Raw genomic sequence first — 7,041 nt, forward strand, 5'->3', positions numbered from 1 at the left:
AGGGAAGTTTGTTCAAAAGCCATTTATTTCATGAATTCCACCAGATATTCTAAAGCTTACCTCTGGAGCAAACTCTATCCTATGCTGTGTAATTTGGGTTCAATACTAACACTTTGTTTTAAAGCTTATTTACTTAGAGAGAGGGAGAGAAAGAGGGAGTGCACTAGCAGGGGAGGGGCAGAGAGAGAGGGAGACAGAGAATCCCAAGCAGGCCTCGAGCTGTACTGTGAGATCTTGACCCGAGCCGAAATCAAGAGTCAGACGCTTAACTGACTGAGCCACCCAGGCGCCCCATGTTGGTTCAACATTAGATTGTGTTTAATAAATGACTTTTTGTTGAGGTATCATCAAAATAGAGCGAAGAATATTCTAGAAAGGGTTTCCAGAAGTGCATTTGTGTGTCTACTGAAAGGTTGCTACTGAAAACATTTGCATGGGATTTTTTGCTAAGTGGTCCTTAGGGAGAAATTCTAACTAATGTAAGTACCAAGAATATCTGCTCTTCTCATGATCAATGAATCCAAAGGTTAACTTAGCTTTTATTTTTTGCAAGGATGGCCAGAAAGTTGGACGATGGTTCTTTTTTTTTTTTTTATGAATATAATTTATTGTCAAGTTGGCTTACATACAACACCCAGTGCTCATCCCAACAGGTGCCCTCCTCAATGCCCATCACCCATTTTCCCCTCTCCCCCCCTCACCCCCCATCCACTCTTAGTTTGTTCTCTGTATTTAATAGTCTCTTGTGGTTTGCCTCCCTCCCTCTCTGTTTGTATCTATTTTTTTTTTTCAAAAATATGGAACGCTTCACAAATTTATGTGTCATCCTTGTGCAGGGGCCATGCTAATCTTCTCTGTATCATTCCAATTTAGTGTATGAGCTACCGAAGCGAGCACTGGACAAGGGTTCTTCAGCTTAATATACAAAAAAATCGCCTGAGGAGCTAATTCTGAAACTCTTCTTGAGAGTGAGGAAGGAGATGTGACAAAATATCCAATTTAGAATAAAGTTTAGTCTGATCAAAAAAAAAAAAATTAAACTGTTCCTTTAGGTAGTGTTCAGTGTAGATAAAATTGCTTGGGACTGATCTCCCCTTATTTTCCTTCCTCGGATGGCTTATGGGTATATGAGGGGGTTGAGGTGTCTCTGTGGTAGCAGGCACACTGGTTTCAGACCCTTGTTCTCTACCATGCCTTTCACCCAGGCCTGTGGCCAGGACACCCAGTTCTACCTTCTACTGTTATGTCACTATGTCCCAACATGGCAGGTGCCTATCAGTCTGGCTCGCTCTCAACTCAGATGCCCACATGCCATGGAGACTGAAGGGGATCAGAGGTGTCAACCCAGATCACCCTCTCTCTAGCCACATGGTGTGCTTTCTTAATTAAGCCGAGTGGCTGTATGTTGGTGTGGGGTTCTCTGCACAGTCACCTCCTTCTTGACTCCCAAGTGGAGAAAAAGAGGCAAGAGTCCCTTCTCTTCAAGGTTTCTTTCCTTATATAGGGCAATCGCCCTCGCTGAGTAAAAGTCTGGCAGGGGGACATCAAGAGACACGGGACCGAACACTTGAATCTGGTTTCTTTCTTCCTCTTTTGCTCCCTATAAATCCTGAAGCTGGAAATAGGGAAGTTTTTGTTTTTCTTTGCCTACATTTTGATCTCCTTCTACAATTGAGCAAGAGATTCTCCACCATTGCGTTCCCGGGTGGAAGTGGAATTTTCTCAACAGTAACAAGAACTCAACAGGCGTAGGTCCTCCCGGATTGATTGTTGATATACCAAAGGAGGAAATAAAAGCGTTTGGGAAATCCTTTCTTTCTAAAAAATGCATGGCTCTTAAGCTTATTGACTTTCTGCTAAATCCTATTTCGGATGTCAGATGCTGAATATTACATCAGTATTTATTTTCATTTTTCTCTCTCTAACACATCTCTCCAAGCAGATGGGTTCTCTAAGACATGGACGTGGAGTTGCAAAACAAATAAAGCACATTAATAATTTAAAAATTGTCTCTAATATATACTGCTATATTATAAATGATAATAAAAGATAGGTATCAGAAAATACAAAGAAAAAAAAGAAAATGGCCTTGAAGGAGGGGAAGAAAAGTAAAAAATAAACTCTGAGCCCTCAAAACTGGTTTCTTCAGCCTTGGTTGCAATGCCAAGGGGCAATCCTAAAAGCATATATACACTGAGAAAGAATATCTATGCCTTATTTTAGTGCCCTAATTTGAATCGTACACCTATTGGTAGACATAAACTTTGAAAATTAGATGTAGATTACACTATGAGCTGGTTGTCTCTGACCTGGTAAGAGACTCCAGGGTTGAGTTCAAGTATTTCTAGGAGTCTTAGGATGCTGGCAAGTAATCCCATTTCTTTGCTTCAATTTTTCTTCACGTTTACAAAGTTTGGTAAATCACTCTCTTATCTTTCTTGCTGACCTTAAAGGAATGCAGTGGAGGGAAAAAAAAAATGAAGACTAGAGATCCCTTTAGAAAAAGATTGAGATATTTGATTAATTGCATCATTTATTGTCACACATCAGGCAGTCTTCTCATTCTATATCGTAGTAAAGGAACCCTTGCAAACTGGTGGGCGGTTAAAGACTTTGAAAAGAAGCAAGTCTCCCTTTTCCAGTTTTTCCCCTTCTAGTTTTGATGGGGGTTGAGATAAAAGGAGGTCTTAGGAACACACAGTCATTGGATGGGTGGACGGAGCAGGAGGAAACCGCTGGCATGTGACATTAGGTGGCAGATGATTCCAAATGGTAGCCAACCCTCAGCAAGGAAAAGCAGGACACTCTACAGCTAAAGAGTAACAGGAAAGATTTCAGAGCAGGGTGATTTCCATTGGGAGGGTTTATTATTTAGCCTTGTTCGTCCAGCCCATGTGGCTACAAAATCCTTGAAGATACTGGAAACTCTACAATTGGTTTCAAGATGGGCCCTCTCATTGCTCTGCTCTTCCAAATAGAATCCTTGTTTTGATCCAAGGTGGTTACCAGCTTTAAATGGCATCTTCACCATGACCGTGAGGTGTGGTTTTTGTTCCTTTTGCGGTCTGCACGCTGATGTCTACATCAGCTTTACCCTGGTCTCCATTTTCTCTCTCCAAAATCCCTGCCTTGTCCTCTTCAGATCCAAACCTTTTCTCCCCCAAGTGTTTTTGTAGCCATAAGGACATGCCATCCTCCCTCCCCCACTTTTTTTTTTTTTTTTGGTTAAAAAATACTGTAACAAAGCGAGGCCACGGATGTACTCTGGTGTCATGGTTTGTAAACGAGAATTTTTTTTTTAAACGATGCCTTTCCTGATGAATCCATTATTGTAGTCTTGGTTTAAAAGAAAAAAAATTGATGACAGGGTGGAGTCTCCTTTTCTCCCAAGCACCTCTGATCCCAGTGTACAAATAATGTTTATATTCCAGCTCACAGGGGAAAAAAAAAGAACGTGAAAATATTTCATTGAAAGCTGACAGCTTTAACGAACTTTAAAGGTTAACCCTGGTGCTAGTTAACATATCTATTCATGTCTCCATCAGTCTATTGAATTACTCAGCTGAACACGCACACAAAAGCAAAACTTAAAAAAAAAAAATACCCAGAAAGCCAACATTAATAATTCATAAATACTGGAGGCTGGTGACTGACAATTTTCCCCCTACTGTGTTGAAGTCTGTTAAGAACTGAATCCTGATAGCTCCTAAGTTACTTTAGAAACTCAGTGAGCAACCCTGTCCAAGAATGTTAATGTTTCTGTAAGTGGTTAGCTACCGAAACAGTGGATTTTTATCCCCTCAAGCACTTGTTCATGTCCCTTTGGATTAGTATAAGGTACAGCTTTTCATGAGATGTTTAACTGACAGTTTTTATATTTGAATTTCTCAAGCATCTGCAGACCATAAAGAACTCCAAATTCAGCCACAATCCTCTGTTACAAAGGAAATCGGCATTTTTGAACAGATTCCAGATACCAATTATAGCATTAATGAGGATATACAATCGCGTTGTCTGCTTCGGCAGGGTTAGAAGCAATGTTGTTCCTGACAGAGCTGGCCTGACTCAGAATTCACCGCTCTCCTTCCGCCATGTGCATAAAAACGTGCTTTCCAAACCTTCCCATTAAGGAGAGGAGCTATCAGGATGACTGGGTGGCTCCGGTGGTTAAGAGTCCTACTCTTGATTCCAGCTCAGGTCATGATCTCGTGGCTCGTGAGTTTGAGCCCTGCCTTGGGCTTTGAGCTGACAGTGCAAATCCTGTTTAGAATTCTCTCTCTCTCTCTCTCTCTCTCTCTGTCTCTGCTGCTCCCTTGCTCATGCATACATGCTCGCTCTCTCTCTCTCAAGAGTAAATAAACTAATTAAAAAAAATAAAAACAATAGGAGCTATTAACATCTTTAGGGTTTAACCATTTTCCTGGGGACACAAGGGACAAATACTATCACTGTCTGTTGCCTGACAACGAGTTGATTTCAAGCTCTTGTATCAGAATAAACATTCAGGCTTGATGTTATTAGAAAGATTTAGCAAAGAGTTCCCATGGAGGACTGAGATGGGGGCTCTGCATGTTCTCCTGCTGGTGCCAGCTGGCTTTCTCACCTGGCTTTGCTTCAAAAGGGCTCCAAGGCTGTTATTTCTACCACTCGTGGCTGATATTTCTACCACTCGGCAATGATTAAACTCTCTTTTATGTTTTCCATTCAGAGTTTTTAATTGTCTGCCACGCCTGCCCTTTAGGAAGGCAAGGGGAGGCGAAGGGGTCTTCTCAGACCTGGGGATGGTTGGCATGAGGTTTGCTATGAGTCCTCACAAGGCAGCTTCTAAATAGGAAACTATGGTGGGAGCCCAATGTTAAAACTCTTCCTTGGCTTCCTAAACTTCAGGGTTAAAAATCGTTTTGTATGAGGGGTAGTTGGAGAAATAACCCAATATCTGCCTTGATTGGTAACAAGCTTGTTTCTGTTTCTTAGACTGTAGTCATGGCAACAACCAGAAACTGTTACATTAACTGAAGTCCTTCCTCCTTAAAATCTTAGTCTGGTGAACAGCCACTAAAGGACATGAGTTTCAAGATTTGTCTGTTGCGCAGTAGAAACTCATAAATAACTGATTCACTCAAGGCATTGGCTTCTGTATTAAGCAATAAATAAGGCCCCAAACATATACTGAGCGCTTTCCTCTATGGAGGCCTTCGCCAGGTATGATGACTATGTTAGTCGTTTGTCATGGAGGAAGTTTGAAATCCTGCACTGCTGATTAATGACCATGTGAGTGTGGACAAGCGTCGAAGCCTCCTGAGCTTCTGTTTTCTTGCCTGAAAATTGAGGATAATAGTATTTATCTGATAGGGTTGCAGAGCAGTTTTATTTTTTTATTTTTTTATTTATTTTTTTTTTAATTTTTTTTCAACGTTTTTTATTTATTTTTGGGGCAGAGAAAGACAGAGCATGAACGGGGGAGGGGCAGAGAGAGAGGGAGACACAGAATCGGAAACAGGCTCCAGGCTCCGAGCCATCAGCCCAGAGCCTGACGCGGGGCTCGAACCCACGGACCGCGAGATCGTGACCTGGCTGAAGTCGGACGCTTAACCGACTGCGCCACCCAGGCGCCCCGAGCAGTTTTAAATAAGATAATGTAGAGGAAACATCTAGCAGAATTAACAGTAAGTTCTGTTTTCCTTTCCTTAGAGAATTGGTACAGTCTTTTCAAAGGTAGTGTGTGTGTGTGTGTGTGAGTGTGTGTGTGTGTGTGTGTGTGTGTGTATTACTTTACTGTAATCTTGTGAAGGAGAAAAATCAGACTTTGATTACTTTGATTACTTTTCTATTTGGCAGATGAAAAAAATCTAGGCACAATCAAGTTACATGAGTTGTCCACATCTGTAGCTAATTCAGAACTGGCAATTGTGTACAAATTGTCTTCTTTATAGTATTTCCTTGAGTATGTATTGACTTTTTGTACCCCCTTATAAGGAAGTCCACATTAAATAATAAATACCTCACTCCTAAGTATTTCAATCAAACTTTGTCGTTAGGGTAAAGGTTATAGGTTAATTTAGCAGAAGGAGGAAAAATGTTTCAAAGAACGCTGGTATGATATTTAGTGATTTCTACTTTTTGATGGAAAGATTTTAGTAGTTTACTAACTAATAATTATTTTGGGCCTGCTAAGTTTCAGGAGCTGTGTTAAGTGCTATGCAAATATTAACTTTTTAGCTTCTTGCAGCAATCCTATGATACTGATACTTCCCAGCACCCCTGTTTTACAGGTGAGGAAACAGAAATGTGGAAAGACTGAGTAAACAGCACCACATTCCCCATGTAGCGGGTGGCAAAGCCGTCTTTCAAACCCAGGAATTGTAATCAGGATTCACAGTACTTAATGCACAAATGTTGCTTCCCAATTGTTTATATGAAATATGAAATTAGTGATGGTAAAGGAGACAATAATGCCTCAATGTGTTTGTGACTTTGACTTTCCTTGAGGTTTAATTTCAAAGTTCATTAGAAAAAAGGAAAAATTTCAAGTAATTCAACTAATGCTCATTCTGGTCTATACAGATTTTTATTTTTATAATTTGCCTTTAATCTTTTATTTAATGAATAGAAATCTTAACCAAAACTGAATGACAGGTCAGACAAATGCAATGGTACAGATGATCTACCTTTTGTATCTAAGACTATGTTCACTTTCTTATAAAAAGAGGATATTAATTATAATTTTGTTTCTAAACCCAAATTTAATTAATACGGACTTTGTCATAGCGTTTCCTCACCTATCCAGAATTCTTACCTACATGGAATTGTATCTTTTATTAAAGCTTTATCAATACTTTTTTCTTGAATTTTCTTCACTCTCTGTAACCCACAGAGACTCATAGGACAAGTGGTTCAATCATTATTTCTCAGCCTGATAATATTTTAGCAGGCTTAACTTTGAAATCCAGAATGCTCTTCTGCATTTAAAACAATCTATTTGCTTTTCTTTTTCCTTTGAAGACTCAAGGCAGCTTGTAACACAGCAAACCAGAAAGAAAT

At 40.0% G+C, this 7,041-nt stretch overlaps 1 non-coding gene across 1 annotated transcript; it reads right to left on the minus strand.

The window, feature by feature from the left end:
• Positions 1–791: 791 nt before the first annotated feature.
• On the minus strand, positions 792–897 carry LOC132663992 (U6 spliceosomal RNA). Its single transcript, XR_009603366.1, has one exon. It is a non-coding gene; the product is annotated as a U6 spliceosomal RNA (small nuclear RNA).
• Between the last annotated feature and the right edge of the window lie 6,144 nt (positions 898–7,041).

Source organism: Panthera onca, chromosome D4 (assembly GCF_046562875.1).
Source record: "Panthera onca isolate mPanOnc1 chromosome D4, mPanOnc1 haplotype 2, whole genome shotgun sequence".
NCBI classification, from domain to species: domain Eukaryota; kingdom Metazoa; phylum Chordata; class Mammalia; order Carnivora; family Felidae; genus Panthera; species Panthera onca.